This window comes from Otolemur garnettii, unplaced genomic scaffold (assembly GCF_000181295.1).
Source record: "Otolemur garnettii isolate 467f Iridium unplaced genomic scaffold, OtoGar3 scaffold00120, whole genome shotgun sequence".
NCBI lineage: Eukaryota > Metazoa > Chordata > Mammalia > Primates > Galagidae > Otolemur > Otolemur garnettii.
In genome coordinates this window covers 3,727,021-3,744,000 of record NW_003852515.1, presented here as the reverse complement: position 1 = coordinate 3,744,000, position 16,980 = coordinate 3,727,021, and positions in this window count along the sequence as shown.

The following is a 16,980-nucleotide window of genomic DNA, read 5'->3' as shown; positions in this document are numbered from 1 at the left end:
GGAGGATGGGTGAAGAGAATGATACTGTGGGGATCATGCCTATAGTTTATTCTATTTGGATACAGGTGAATTTGTCTAAAGGTTGAATATAAATGTCTTAGCATAACAATTATGAAAAAGACATGATGGCTATGTTGGCCACCTGGATGAGAGTTTTCCAAACTGCATATAGAAGTAACACACTGTATCCTATGAGAGAATTAATGTACACAATTATGATCTAATTAAAAAAAAAAAGGAAAAAAAACCAAAATCCTTGTCCTTGTAGAGTTCCTATTTTAGTGGAGGAGTCAGATATTAACAAATAAACGTAGGAAAATATAATTTTACATCGTAATAACATAGTAATTTTAACATAGTAATAAGTGTATTGAAATATAGCAGGGTAAGGAGATAGAGAGGATTGCCGAAAGGGATTACTTTAGGGTGGTTAGGAAAGGCCTCTCTCTAGAGGTAACATCTGAGCAGGGACCTGAATCATGTGAAAGAGCCTGCCATTCATATATCTCAGGGGAGGAGTGATCCAGGTAGAGGGAAAAGCAAGTGTAAAGGGCCTGTGGTGAGATCAAAGAGCCACAGGCAGACCAGTGGGGCTGAATCAGGAGGGAGGATGGAGGGATGAGGGTAAGACATAGGCAGGGGCCAGCTCATGTCAGGCTGGTATATCATGCTAAACAACGAAGTTTATTTCCCATGTGAAAAGACATTGAGTCTTTTCAGGAAGAGAGGGAAGTGAGTTAGGTGATTCATATCTTAAATTGATCATGGTTATATATGGATGATAGACTGCAAGGAGCTCAGTCAGGAAGCTCCTAGAAAAGGCATCTTGGTAACAGAAGTTGTGTGGACTGCTGTGCTGGTGGTGCAGTGGAGGAAGAGTGGGAGAACTTAGAGTATGTTGTGAAGGATATATTGATGGATTCGTGGGGGCAGGGAAAGGGTACAAGGCAAAAGGAAAGGGATTGAGGAGCACTCCTAGTTTTGGTCCTGAGCAGCTTGGTAGATGATGACCTTTACTGAATTGGAGAAGACTTGGGAAATAAAAGATTTTTGTGAGAAAACTAAAAGTTTTATTTGGGATAGATTAAGTTTGAGATACATATTAAGTGTCTTAGTTTATTTTGTGTTGCCATAAAGGCATATGTGAGGCTGGTTAATTAATAAAGACAAAAGGTTTATGTGGCTCATGACTCTGTTGGTTGGAAGACTGGGCATCCGAGGAAGGCTCAGGTTGCTTCCACTGATGGCAGAAGGTGAAAGGGCATCAGCACATGCAGAGATCACATGGTGAGAGAGGAAACAAGAGGAGGGGAAGGGGTATGAAGGGTCTATAAACAACCAGTTCTTGAGGGAACTAATAGACAAGTATTCACTCACACTCCTCCCTCTGCCTCTGGCAAGGGGGTATTAGTCTATTCATGAGGTATCTGCATGATCCAAATACCTCCCATTAGTTCCCACCTCCAACATTGGGTATTATATTTCAGTATGAGATTTGAAGAGGACAGATATTCCAACTATATTATTAGGCATCCAAGGGGAGATATCTGGGGCATAAGCAGTATTTGGGGGAGACATGGCTGAGAATTTTCCAAATCTGATGAAAGACATGATAGATCTAGGAAATTCTATAAATACCAAATACACAATTCCTTTAACAGAGTAACAGTAAAACTGACAGCTGAAAACTCTTTTTTTTTTTTTTTCTGGGTAGATACCTAATAGTACAGTGGGTTCTCAACCTGTGGGTCACGACCCCTTTTTAACAACAAAAATACATTGTGCATTAGGAAGGTTGAGAACCACTGTAATAGTGGGATTCCTAAATCAAATAGTAGGTCTACTTTAGTTCTTTTGAATCTCCATACTGTTTTCCGTAGGGGTTGTATTAATTTGTGGTGCCATCAGTAGTGTATAAGTGTTCCTTCCTTTCTCCATCCCTGCTAACATCTATTGTTTTTGGACTTTTTAATGAAAGCCATTCTAACTGGGGTAAGGTGATATCTAATTGTGGTTTTAATTTGCATTTTCCTGATTAGCAATGTTAACAATTTTTTAACATGCTTGCCAGCCTTTTGTCTTCTTTTGAAAAATGTCTATTTATGTCATCCCACTTTTTAATGGGCTTTTTTTTTTCCTAGCTAACTTGCTTGAGTTCTTTGTAAAAGGATACCTGCACTCAAATGTTTATTGCAGCACCATTCGCCATTGAAAAGATGTGGAATCAAGTCAAGTACCCATCAATTCATGATTAGATTAATAAAATTCTGGTATATGCATGCCATGGATTACTACTCAGCCATAAAATAGATTAATTAATACCTTTTGCAACAATTTGGATGGAACTGTAGACATTCTCCTAAGTGAAGTATCTCAAGAAAGAAAATACAAACACCACTTGTACTCTTTATTAAATTGGAAATAAGTAATGAGCACACATGTGCACAGAGGGAAGTAAAACTCAGTCGAAATCAGCTGGGGGAGGGTGGTGGAGAGAAGGGGCAAAAACCTAACCTAATGAGTATAATGAATACTGTTTAGGTGATGGGCACACTGTAGCTGGGACTCAAGCATTACAAAAGTGATCTGTGTAACTTAAAACCTTTGTACTCCCTTCATATTTTGAAATAAGAAAAAGAATATTCAGAAACAAAAATAATATAACAGAAAAACTGACAGCTGACTTCTCAGTAGAAACAATGAAAGCCAGAAGGTAATAAAATAATGTTTTTAAAACTAAAGGGAAAGAGGTACCAAATTAAAATTCTATAGCCACTGAAAGTATACTTTAAAGATAAAGGTGAAGTAAAGATATTTTCAGATAAATGAAAACTTTAAAAATATATTTCCAGCAGACCCAAGGATGTATGAAGATGTAGGATGGAGTAATATCTTTCAGTGACTTATCTTTGAGTTCCTTGAACATGTCATTAAGGAAAATTTTCTTTCTCCCAAGATGTTTAAAGTAAATCCTATCTGACTTTTTTTTCCACCTCTTTTTGTTAACTTACCTGTATCATTTAGATAAAAGCATAAATTTTACTCCCCAGAAGCCTTTTCTGATACCCTATCTAGTTTGGTACATGTCAAGTCCTCTTATAAAGAGTATCATAAGGACCCAAATGTTAATTACTGGAGTGTTCTGCAACACTCAGTAGGGCACTTATCATAACATAAAACTATTCATGAACTGATAGCATATAAAATTAGTTCTCATTCAAACTTTTTTTCTTAGTACTGACATTCATCCCATCAGTATCTTACATCCATTAATCTCTAGCTGACAATTGGATGCTTACAACAATGCCGCACAGACTGGTTGCAAAGTTAAATTACAATTACACATATGGCCAGCTATGCAGAGGTTCTTGAAGTTAATGTTAGTGATACTGAAGTATTAGAACCCACGCAGTGGATAATGACTAATGAAGATTTGGCAGAGTTATTCTAGCTCATAAATGAAGACCGCTCAATAGATAATAGTTTGGAAATTACACAGAAGCTTCTGAGAAAATTATTTTTACAAAAATTACTCTCTTCATTATAGTTATGTAAAATTTCAAAGTGACAATAAAGGTTTTGTATTAATATACTGTATTTTTAAAGAAATATTATCTACTTCTTTAATCAACATTTGATTCATATTTTTAAGAATGATTTTAAAAAACATTCCTCTATATTAAAAAAATTCTTCAGTTTTCATTTTTTCCTTTTTCAAGATAAATCATTGAATTTATTTAATGTTAACTCAATCATACAAACATTCAGTGGCTTAAAACTGTGGCAATCTTTTATTATCTCTCATGGTTTCTTTTAGCCAGGAATTCAGGAACAACTTGGCTTGGTGGCTCTCTCTCGGGTCTCTTAGACAGTTGTAGTCTGGTCACCTAGGGCCAACCCCTGGTTCAATGTGAGATGGAACAAAACAAAGGCAACAGAAGTCATGGATCTTTGTGGGTAATCTTGGAAGTTGACTAGTGTTGGGACCCAGGACTGGCCACGTCTCCGGCCCTGGCTTATCCAGAGCCCAGACATGGACCGCTATACTGTTATTTCACTTGGGAACAATTATCCTTAGATGCCTGAGGGCTTTTCACTTCAGCAGAAGAAAGAGAGAGAGTGAGAATTTGAGGAAAAGACACAGTCTTAGAAGAATACATCTTAGCAGTCTTTCATAGAGAGACTCTGGGCAAACGCCCTGTGGCAGGAGAAGTGACGGAGTCAGAGTAAGTGGGTCCCTGAAAGACTGTACCTATGCTCACTGACTGCCTTCTCCTGCAGCTTCTTATAGGGATGATCCCGTGGCTCTAGCACCACAGGTGTAAAGACTGCCAATCACTGCTATTCTCGTTCGTGAGCTCTCATGTTAGGAGAGCCACATCCCTCCCCGTTCCCTTATCACCAAAGTGTTAGCTTACCAAGATGTTACAGGTGTTTCTTATGATTACACAGTGTTCCAAGCTTCTAGCTTGCTTTTCCTTTCCATATGCTGTCCATATACTATGTGGTATACTACTGACTAGCCCATAAATATTCTTTTCTCTTTCACAATTTATTATGAAAATTTTGTTTTAAGTGGATTCCTTCTAAGAGGACTTGATTTGGTATCAGTTATCCTGAGAAAAGTAGGACATCTCAGACCAGTCCTTTGTTCATAATCTTCCCACAGTTGTAATTCACATGGATGTACATATGGAGGTATTTTGTTGTCTCCCCTTTAGGGCAATGTTTTATGAAAGCAGGGTCTAGGGTACCACCACCAATTTAATAGCATGGGACTTGGCACATAATGGTTCTCAATAAAAATGTATTAAATGAATGAATAAATGAATCCAACAGATAATTATTTGTTCTTGGTTAGAAAAACTTGAAGCTTAGATGAAATAGCTTCATTTTTTGTTTGGTTTATTATCCTGGATATGCCCTTACATTGCTGTTATAGTACACCTATATATTCAGCATTCTGTATTCATGTTAATGTTTACTTTCCGGAGAATTATTAGTCTGTGCTATTGTGGAAGGGAAAAAATGTACAAACAAATCTATAATATTGAATTGATACAGATTTAGCATCTTCCCAGGGAGAAAATTGTTTAGCAGAATTTTATAATCAATCAGTTGGTATTACTCATGAATACTGAGGAATGTTTCAGCAACTTTCAGGTGAGAAAGATAAAACTGTAACTTTAAATGAAAAGAATTGGTTTCTATTCATTGATGTTAAGGCTACCTTATATATGTATAAATAAATAAGAATTATTTTTATTAAAAGGATTTACAATTATTTAAGTGATTTTGTAGGTTTACTGTTTATACTATTCTAGAACTTGCTTTATTCATGATTTGTTTTATTGCATAAAGCCTGTTTAAAGTGATTTTTTGATTTAAAAATTGATGAGACATGAATGGGTATTAGAATGTTAGAAAGGACCAAATTCCTGCAGCTTCCTGTAAACTATTATTCTGAAATGCTATTATTTAAATGGTTTAACTAAAGGCTGAAATAGACTCTCTCTGGGGATGGTTTTAGCCTCTTTTTCTTTTGCCCTGGTCTCTGCCATTTTTATTCTCCTCTTCTTCTTAGTAATTTTTTTTTGAGTGTCAGTATATAAGTTTCTTATTGATTTCCAGTTGGAGATGAGAGGATACCTTGGTGAGTTGGGGGCACAGGACATTAGGGGATCCTAGTGTTGAATATTGAATCTGTATCTGTGTCTCCCCAGATTAGAAATTCTGAAGAAAAGAGACCATGCATGACCTTCACATGTTAGATTCAGATGTTTACAGAGAATATTTGTTAAGATTGAATATTAAGATTTATTAGTACATATCAATATGGACTCTGAGAGGTAGGGTAGGACTCAGTGTGATATCACCTCATAGTTCCAGCTCCATTTCCATGTGACTATCATTATTCTGACCTTCACCGCATCCTCAAGCCATCCTATAAAGATGGCTGCACTGGTTCCAAACCTCTCTTTTCAACACATTATTCATAGAAGACTGTTGTTTCTTGAAGGCCTTAGAAGACTGAGAAAGATCTTCTCTGAAAGTCCCCATGAAAACAATCTTTATGGATCTTTGGCCTAGGTTGGCTCAAAGGCCCATTCCCAAACCCATCACTGGTGCTGGGAAAAGGATTACCCTTGGATCACCCATCCAGACCTACCCATGGAGTTAGGATGGGCCATCTTCTCTTGAAGGGCTGCATGGAGGACAGGTGAATTCCTGATTAGGATCAGGGTTTTTATTAGGAAGTAGGGAACACATGCCGGGAAAATGACCACATTTTTGTTGTTTCCCCACACCTAGAATATTCTCTGGCACACAGTATGTTGTCAGTAAATACTTACTAAATTAACTTGCCTTTTAATTTTCTGGTCTGATTTATCTAATTCTGTGATAGCTTTGTTTCCTGTGAGATAAACATTTATACATTGCTTATTATTTTCATACTTTAAAATACAACACCACTTAAACAGCCAGTTGTTATTTCATAATTAATGGAATTGTTAAAAATAATTCATAATTAAAAAAACTTGGTAGGTATATGAGTAAATAACCATGCTGGCATATTCCAGCCTAAGGGCACATCCTTACTAAAACTAAGAAAGCAAAATCGGTCCATTATTTATAACTTGTAAGACAGTGAAAGTATAACCGAGAATGTCATATTATAGTGATGGCATATGGTAGGAGCCATAAAATCTCACATTGCTTGTCAGCACTTGTTCAGTTAAAAGAACTGAATTTAGTGTGAGATTACTATAAATCCTGGAACTAATGTAGTGATGTTGCTTTGGTAAATGAATCTGTTCGAGAAGATGCTCAGACGTTTTCCCACTGATCCGTAGTAATATGGATATGTTTATTTTACCTCTCAATGTCATACATTGCAATACTGTAATTAAATTCTGCTTTCTCTGGTGCCATTGTTGGTTTACTGAATTTCTCCTGTACAGGATATTTTGTTACTTGCTTTAAGAGAGAATTTTCAATGATCTCTATTAAATTATAGATCTCCTTTCTACCCTCAGTTGCAAATTGATGGGAGAAAGAACTATGTAAAATGAGGTGAAAAGAATTTCCTTTTAGTATTGAGTGTCCAGCTGATATTGAGGCTGGGACTGTATCCAAGCACAACTGGAATGGGTGTGTGGTTTTTCAGGGCCAGCACTCAACAACTCAGGTGGAGGGGAACAAAGAAAGTAGAAGCAAATGGACTGATCTAGGTCAGGAAGACCAGGGAGCAAGAAGTTGTACCATTTGTACTAATGATAGTGATAGATCATAAGGTCAAGAAATAAAGCCAGGAGGCCGGGGGCAGTGGCTCATGCCTGTAATCCTAGCGCTCTGGGAAGCCAAGATGGGTGGATTGCTTGAGCTCAGGAGTTCAAGACCAGCCTAAGCAAGAGAGAGACCTTGTCTATACTTTAAAAAAAAGAAAGAAAGAAAGAAAAAGAAAAATTAGTTGAGAATCATGGTGGGTGCCAGGTACTCCAGAGGCTAAGCCAAGAGGATCTCTTGAACCCAAGAGTTTGAGGTTGCTATGAGATATGATGCCATGGTATTACCCAGGGTGACAGAGTGAGGCTGTCTCAAAAAAAAAAAAAAAAGATAAGAAGGACACCTGATTTATTGAGGGAAGGCAGTGATTCCCCTACTGACAGCCTCCATTCACCATTTCATTACACAGGAAAAGTTAGCCAACTTTTGCTGATACTTTATTTTTGCCAACATATGGTTTTACTGTTCTGTTGAACACATTTTGGTTAATAGTATGATTTAAGGAAGAAATCTGTATTCATTGTGTGCAACTCAACTGCCTCTAAGAAATACAAAGAAATTATTTACTGTTGGTGAAATTGAAATCCCATTTCCTTCCTGTCTGCTGGTTATTGCTTCATATTTGCATATTACTCGAGGCTAATGAGGAAAAAATAAAATTTATTCTATCAAGATCAGAATAAATCAAGCAAGGTTGATTCTTGAATATTTATGAAACACAGCAGTAAATGAATAAAATAAAACATGAATCAGATTTGTCATTCTATCTTGGATTTTATGAAGTAGGAAAGCAAAGTCCAGGTCTGGTTGTACACATGTTGACGTGTTCACGCCGATGATGTGCAGGGTAACGCTGTATTAATCCATCAAAAAGCAAAGGTGAGGAGAAAAAGACAATTAAACATTGAAGATCAATGTGTTCTGTATTAAGAAAAATGAGTTGTAATAGAACATACACATTCTTTGGAAAATATGTAGAGAGGGAAAGAAAAACTAGTCACTGGTGGTCATATTACTCAATAAAACCCACAAACAACATTTTGAGTATTTTATTCCAGGTGTTCCTTTTCTCTCTAGATTTTTTCCCTTTTATTATGGGTTGAGATTATTTTTAATAAGTTTTAGCCATTCATGTTACTAGAAAAGATTAGGTAGAGAGCTGATGGGAGTTTAATCCCACAGTTAACAGTACAGTATGGCCTATTGTTGGGAAAAATCTTACAAAAGGTAGAGATTTAGAACAGGCTATAGGCCAGTGTTTTTCAATGTTTTTTATCTCACGACACACTTGAACCTATAGTTAAACTTCTGCGGCACACTTAAATTATGTTGATCCAAGAAAAGAGTAAAAAGAAGAGTATAATTATTATGCTTTAAATGTATTTGAAAATAATTAATGATCTTTTAAAAATTTTCATTTGACACCTAAGATCCTTTTGCAGTATGCCAGTGTGCTGTAGCACGTTGGTTGTAAATCACTGTTATAGGCTACAGTTTATATGTAGTTGTTTCTTTTTTAAGCCTATAATACCTTGTATTTCCAGGTGGTTTCCCATTTTAGTATTAACCAGGCATAATCTGTTTTAGAGTCTGGGAGCAGATGAGATCAAATGTGTTCAAGGTGGTAGGGCCATAGACACAGATTTGTTTTTATGAGTAAATATTTTTGATAGAACTGTGTCTGTACATATGAAGTGCTTGTGGGAATACAAAGAACCTAGAATTGCTGAGAAAATTTTGAAAAAAATTGCAGTTTGAGGACTAACCCTACTGAATATGGCCTTAGACTAAGAATGGACATTAAAGATCAATGGAATAGAATGAACAGTCCAGAAATAAGACCACACAGGACTTCACAAAGGTACCACAGTATTGCAGTGGAGTAAAGATAAGCTTTTCAGGATACAGTGCTAGCATAATTGAATATCTAGGTGCCAGACAGACCTTTAATTCATATTGTACACAAAAATTACCTCAAAACTGATCATGGACCTAAATGTAAGAGTTAAAACTTTAAAACTCTGAGAGGTTTGGTTTTCTATGTGACCTTGGGTTAGTAACTGTTTCTTAGCTGTGACATCAAAAGCATGACCCACAAGAGGAAACATTAATAAATTAGACTTTACCAAAATTAAAAACTGCTTTTGGGAAGACACCATCAGAAAATGAAAAGAAAAGCCACTACTAAAAATTTTCACTCTGAAGAATACCCTGTCAAGAGGATGAAAATATAAGCTACAGACTAGGAGAATGTATTTGTATTTCACATGTCTAAAAATGGACAATATCTAGAATACATCAAGATCTCTCAAAATTCAGTAGTAAAACTATCCAGTTTGAAAATGGATTTTCACAAAGGAGGATATGCAGATGGAAAATAGGGCATGAAAAGATGTTCAGCTCAATAGTCATAAGGGAGATACACATTAAAACCACAGTGAGATATCGTTATACACCTATCAGAATGGCTAAAATAAAAATAGTGATAATACCACATGCTGAGAATTCAGATAACCTGGCTCACTGTTATATTTCTAGTGGGAATGTAAAATAATACAGTCAGTAGTGTGCCATCCAATTTGGCAGTTTCCTGTAAAACTAAACATGTATGTACCACGTGACCCAACAATTGAAGTATTGGGTATTTATCCCAGAGAAATGAAAACTTATGTTCCCACATAAACCTGTAAAAAATGTTCACAGCAGCTTTATTCAGAGGAGAAAAAAGTGGAAACTATCCAGATATCATTTAATGAGGGAATGGTTAAACAACTGTGGTACATTTGTACCATGCAATACTGTGCGGCAGTAAAAAGGACAGAGCTGTTGATACTCACTTCAACTTGGATGGATCCCCAGGGAATTACGTTGAGTGAGAAACCCCAATATCAAAAGGTTAAACATTATATGATTCTATTAGCATAACAAATTTGGTTGAAATAACAGAATTATAGCGATGGAGAATGGGTTATCAGTTGCCCAGGGGTTGGAATGGGGGCAAGTGTGGCTATAAAGGGTAGCAGGAGCCTTGTTGTGACTGCACAGTTTTGCGTCTTGGTTGTAGCCATGGTACATGTTGTCAAATCATATTGAAGAGATGCTTAGCATCACTAACCAGGGAAATGCAAATCAAAATTACGAGACACTACTTCACACCCATTAGGCTGGCAATTATTAAAAAAAAGTAGGAAGTTAAGTGTTGGTGAGGATGTGGGGAAATGGGAACTTTTGGGCTTTGCTGGTGAAAATGTAAAATGGTGTAACTGCTAAGGAAAATAGTATGGAGGTTCCTCAACAATTTAAAAATAGCTACTAAATGATGCAACAGTTCCAATTCTGGGCATATACTCTGGAGAATTAAAATCAGGGGCTCAGGTGTCTGCTACACCCATGTTCATAGCTGCATTTTTCACGGTAGCCAAAAGCAGAAAATATCAACATCTGTGTTAGTGGATGGTTGGATTAAAAAAAAGTGAGATATGTATATTGTCCATTTTAGTTTTTATTTATTTATTTATTTTTTGCTGTTTTTGGCCAGGGCTGGGTTTGAACCCACCTCCGGCATATGGGACTGGCACCCTACCCTTTTGAACCACAGGCGCTGCCATATTTTTATTTTTTAATGCCTGGCTAGTTTCCTTCCTTCCTTCCTTTTTCCCTCATTCCCTCTCTTCTCTCCCTTGCTGCCTTTATTTTTTGAGACAGAGTCTCACTTTGTCACCTTTGGTAGAGTGCTGTGGCATCATAGCTTACAGCAATCTCAAACTCTTGGGCTCAAATGATTCTCTTGCCTCAGCCTCCTGAGTAGCTGGGACCATAGGCACCCACCACAATACCTGGCTATTTTTAGAGATGGGCGCTTGCTCAGGCTGGTCTCAAACCTGTGAGCTCAGTCAATCCATCCAACTTGGCCTCCCATAGTGCTGGGATTATAGGCATGAGCCACCATGTGTGGCCTTATTGTCCATTTTCAGATATGTGAAATATAAATACATTCTCTCAATCTTGATGGATGGTTGAATAAAAAAAGTAAGATATGTATATGATATATCTATCTATCAATGATATATATCATGTAATATTATTCAGCCTTAAATTAAAAAGAAATGGAATTCTGACACATATTACAACATGGAGGAAACTTGAGGACATGCTGAGAATTGAAATAAGCCAGTTACAAAAGGACAAATATTGCGTGAGTACGCTCACTCGAGGTACCTAGGGTAGGCAGATTCATAGAGACAAAGTAGAATAGAGACAAAAGGACAAATATTGCATGAGTACACTCGAGGTACCTAGGTAGGCAGATTCATAGAGACAACGTAGAATAGAGACAAAAGGACAAATGTTGCATGAGTACACTCACTCGAGGTACCTAGGGGAGGCAGATTCATAGAGACAAAGTAGAATAGAGACAAAAGGACAAATATTGCGTGAGTACACTCACTCGAGGTACCTAGGTAGGCAGATTCATAGAGACAACGTAGAATGGTGGTTACCAGGTAGGGGGAGGAATGGGTACAGAGTTTCAGTTTTGCAAAATCCCAGTTCTGTGGATGGCTGGCGGTGATGGTTGCACAGCAGTGTGAATATACTTAATGTCACTGTACTATACACTTGATGATATACACTTGAAAATGCTTCAAAAGGTAAATTTTATGTGTATTATACCACAACAAAAATCCTATAGATCTATATAGAGAGAGATAGAGAGGGAGGGAGAGAGATGAGTATATGAGTGCATTTAAAACTGATGGAATCAGAATCAAGTCTGTAGATTATACCAACGCAACTTTCTGGCTTCATATTTTACTACAGTTAAGCAGAGTGTTCTTTTGAGGGGGAAAAGGGCAAAATATACTTTAGGATTTTTTAAAAATATATATAAGTATTTTTTATACTTCTGTGAATCTATAATTATTTCAAAATAAAAGTTTTTTTTTTTTTTTAGAGACAGAGTCTTACTTTATCACCCTTAGTAGGGTGCCATGGCGTCACAGCTCACAGCAACCTTCAGCTCTTGGGCTTAGGCAATTCTCTTGCCTCAGCCTCCTGAGTAGCTGGGACTACAGGCGCCTGCCACAACGCCCGGCTATTTTCTTGTTGCAGTTTGGCCGGGGCCAGGTTCGAACCTGCTACCCTCAGTATATGGGGCCAGCACCCTACTTGCTGAGCCACAGGCGCTGCCCTAAAAAAGTGTTTTTTTTTAGAGACAAGCCAGAATTATCCCTGATGTATAGGAAATAGATGAAACTGCAGTTATTGGGAGAGTTTACCATTTTGTCTGATTCTTCACCTCTCTCTCTCTCTCTCTATATATATATATATACACATACATACATATATATAGTATATATATAGTTTATATATATATATAGTTTATATATATAAACTCTTAATTCCTACATCTATTCCTACACATATATACATATATATGTAGGAATTAATATTGTAAAGTCTATTAAAATTTCCCCAAGAATTTTTGCACCTTTTCCTTTTTTTTGGTAAAGAGTCCACTCTGTATGACTATACTGCAGTAGATCATCAATGATTTTGACTTCAAGTCATTACATCTTCCAAGTACATAAATAAATTTCTGTGTGGTAGGCTTTATCTTAACAGAATTATGTGTTTTAGGAAAACCATCACTCATATTTTCCCTTTTGTCTTGCTCTACAGTGATTCTGTTTGTTTTATGCATCATCTGGTGAATACTAGTGAGAAATTTTGGTGAGAATATAGACATGTGTTCAGCTGGGTTAAAGATGTTCTTGGCAAATGGATGATGCCAGGAGGTCAACAAGGAGGAGTGGACAGGCAGGGTTTATGCCTATCAATATAGGGAAGGAAAAGGAGCTGACGTTGAGTGTCAACATTTCTGGAAGCCTGTGCTGCAACTCCTAATTATATGGGATCTGATTAGGGGCATTAGCATTCCTTAGGAGGGAAAATGGAAACGTAGAGACAGTCCCTTTCCTAAGGTTAGACAGCCGATGAATGCCCAAGCCAGGAGCCAGACTGACTTTGGAGAGGCAGCAAAGTGTGCAGCCATGAGCAGGTCCTGAGGTCAAATTACGGAGGACACCAGTTTTATCTCCTTTACTGTTCTTTGTCTCTGGATGGTCCTGGCTTGTAAGCAAGAAGTGTTTATAACCACATGCTTATGTGCATCAGTTGTAAAGATGACATTAAATGCTGCGTTTTCTAGAATAAATAGCTGTTGATTTGAATACATGTAGACATTCAATAAATATTTATTGAATACTTAATTCATTCCAGCAGTGTTTTAGAGACTAGGGATGTAGCAGTGGATAAAACAGACCCAAGGGAAACAGTTAAAATGTACAATAAGACAGGGCTAAGGACTATGGGAAAACCTTTAGGAGGGCTGGCAGGATGTGTTGGAATGGTTTTAATATTTTGAATACGGTCGAAGCCTCACAGGGTGGATGATACTGGGTCACCTGAAGGCAGTGAGGAAGCAAGGCTTGGGGGCTGTGGGTGAGGGGTATTCCAGACAGAGTGGGCAGCACGTCTCACAGAAGTGCATCTGGGGCAGAGTCACCTGTAGGAGCCAGGGGTGGCCAGGAGTGATGTCAGAAGAATACAGAAGGCCACAGAATGAAGGGCCTTGCAGGCTACTGTTAGGACTTTTGCTTTACTGTGTGACGTGGAGGTGGTTGGAGGATTTTGAGTGGAGGACTGTTATCGTGGGACTTAATTTTGAAAGTATTGCTGGAAGGCTTTGCTTAGTAGACGGGAAGAGCCACAGGGGACAGTGGGGTGGTGAGAAATCCCCTGCAGTGGTGCAGGCAGGAGAGCACAGAGGCCCGGGTCGGGGTGGTGGTGGAGGTGGTAGGAAGTGGTTGGATTCCGATAGTAGTTTCCAGGTTGAGCTCTTGGGACTTGGGTCAGATATGAGATGTGAGACACAGAGCACGGAGAAGGACTGCAAGTGCTTTGGTCTAAGCAGGCAAGGAGGTGAAGGGCATTCTGTCAGCAGAGACAGGGAGAGTGTGGGAGGGCAGGCCAAGGCCTGGGCTTCAGATTGAGAGTGAGCATTCCAGGAGGAAATGAATGTTGGCCCCTGTGCTGATCTTCACGGTAGCACCTCTGGGCAGACAGGAGTATAAGATGCTTTCCAGGAACTTGCTGAAGCACACACAGACTCACAAAGTACATGACATTTATGAGTGACAGAGACCAAAGCTTTTTAGGACTTCAGCTGAGGCATGACTGCCATGGGCCACAGTGGTTGAGGATTAGGTGGGCTTGGATGGGGGCCTGGCACTCTTCCTGAGCTTTGAAGCGTTTGCAGGGTTTGGCAGATCAGAGCACTGGAAAGCTGGTCCATCTGGAATGATGAGAGGTACCAGTCAGAACGCTCGGCAACAGGGAATACATCATGTTGGCCAGCGTGAGGGATTCAGTTAGGGGCAAGTGGGGGTTTCAGTAGAGGTTAAAGTTGGAAATACATTTCGGTTGTGTATTCCCATCAACTTTCTTAGAAGTAGAGTTTTTTAATGTATAATTACTCTCTGGGCAGCGCTGCCATTATTGACTACACCTTTCCCGACACACTTTTGCTTTCTGGATGTGGCTCATTCCTGTTTCACCTCCAGTCTCTCTGACCACAGCTCCCCCGTCATTTACTCAGAGAGTATTTACTGAGAGTCTGTTCTGTGGCAGAGCTTGTTCTGGACATAGCAGATCAGGCAGGCACGGTCCACTTGGGGTACAGATAGTATATACATGATCACACCCATCACTGCATAATTCCGGTAACCCCCATGAAGGAAGACTACAAAGGTAAAGACAAAGGTAAAAAAATAAATGGCTTGAAAGCATTTTGCAAAAGAGCAGCTTTGGACCTGTTGGAAGAAGGGGTCCAGGCTGGCCCCTAAAGAGGTGTCTTTTCAGCAGAGGTCTTAGGCTTGCGTAAGGCTGTGTGAAGGGACGAGGGGAAGAGCATTCTACACCTTGAGGGAGGGTCCCATGGACCTCTTCTCGTTCCACCCCACTCCCTCTCTGGGCATCGCCCCTATTCCTGCTGGGGAGTCACTTTCTCGTTTACCTCCCTCGTGCCGTCTGGCTTGCCTCACTGCATCTCTACCTGGTTGTGCTAAAACAAAGTGATAAACTTCACATGCCTTGAACTCTAAGCAGTATCTTGTCACTTTACCATTTCCACTTACATTTGAGCTTTTCTTCTTATCCCAAACACCTTTTCCCTCTTTCTTGCTGCCTGTCAAAACAGCTCCAATGCTGCTCTTTTGCAAAATGTTTTCAAGCCGTTTATTTTTTACCTTTGTCTTCCCTGGTGGAATGAATTAATCCCACGACCCTATAAAACACTGTCCGTTCTTCTCTTCCCACTGTTGGTTTGTACAATTGACCGTTGTATATTTGCCTCAGTTCTTAATGGATTGAAGCCTTTGAACTTTATCTTGCTGGTGCCTTGCATGAATTTGGGTCTCAGAGTTTTACTATGTAACTGTTTTATGAGAAGAATAAAAATAGCTATCGAACACTTGTAAAAAATGCTTTAAATAGGACAATGAAAGTAGCAAGAATGGAAAGAGTCGTGTCTAATACAGAATGAGAATACATCAGGAGAAAACCCATCTATCTGCTTTCCCCTTGGCATCTTAATCAGGGGTTGCTATTGATTGTTATTCTGGCTGGAGATGCTGCATAGATTTTGTAAAATATGAAAAGCAAGAGATATTTTTGGAAAGCATTGGTCCCTTGAGATATTACAATCAACGTTTGGATCTCATCCTTTACATTTAGAATTACATTGTCAATGTCCAGGGCAAAGGATAAGAGACAAATCACATCATTTGGAGAGATTAAAGAAACAGAAATAAAACTGTATGCTAATTTGAGCCCCCACTCCAGAAAAAGTGTAATTGATATTGATAACCACGAATCTATTTGGAAGTAATTAGTGTTTACTAAGGGTCCTTCATAGAATCCATTTGTTTTAATTTCTTTTTAATTTCTTGTGATGATGGTGATGACAGGCTCATTGTTCACTTATTCTCCGCTCTTCTCAGGAGGTGCAGCTCTTCACCTGCTCCTGTTTCTGCGTGGCAGGCTTCAGAAGAAAAAGAACGGATCTCATGTTGGTGGCGTTCCATTCAAGCGAAAAAAAATCAGAGGCATTTAGGGGTTCACTTGACTTGCAGAGGTGATTTAATTAAGACATGCATTGCTTACCCCAGGGTAATTAAGCTCATTTCCACAGGAGCATTTTCTCTCCTGTGCCAGACCAGGCTTGCAGGTACACGCTCGTTATTTCTGACTTTCTAATTATAGCAGTCATCACAGATTTTGGTGAGCTGCCTAGTTATCAGGTAATATCTCTCCCTCTGTTGTTGGGTTTGCATCGGAAGTTGTGATGAAACTGAAGTGTGCACTGAGCATGGGTGTGCCTTTTTCTCAAGGTTTCCATTTGTTCCCTGCATTTACGTATTTATTGCAAATATGCACTAAACTATGGAGCCAGAGCCCTGGAGCAGTGCTTTGTGCTTTTGCATTTCAAAAGAAAGGGAGAGGGATTTCTGTTCTCTTGGGGAGAAGGCTGGCCTTGCCTGGGGAGACACATGAAAAACAATAAATTCTGGGATTCTCTAATTTTAGGAAGTTAATTGATTCTGTAATAATCGATGGCAGTAAAGGTAAGAGGCC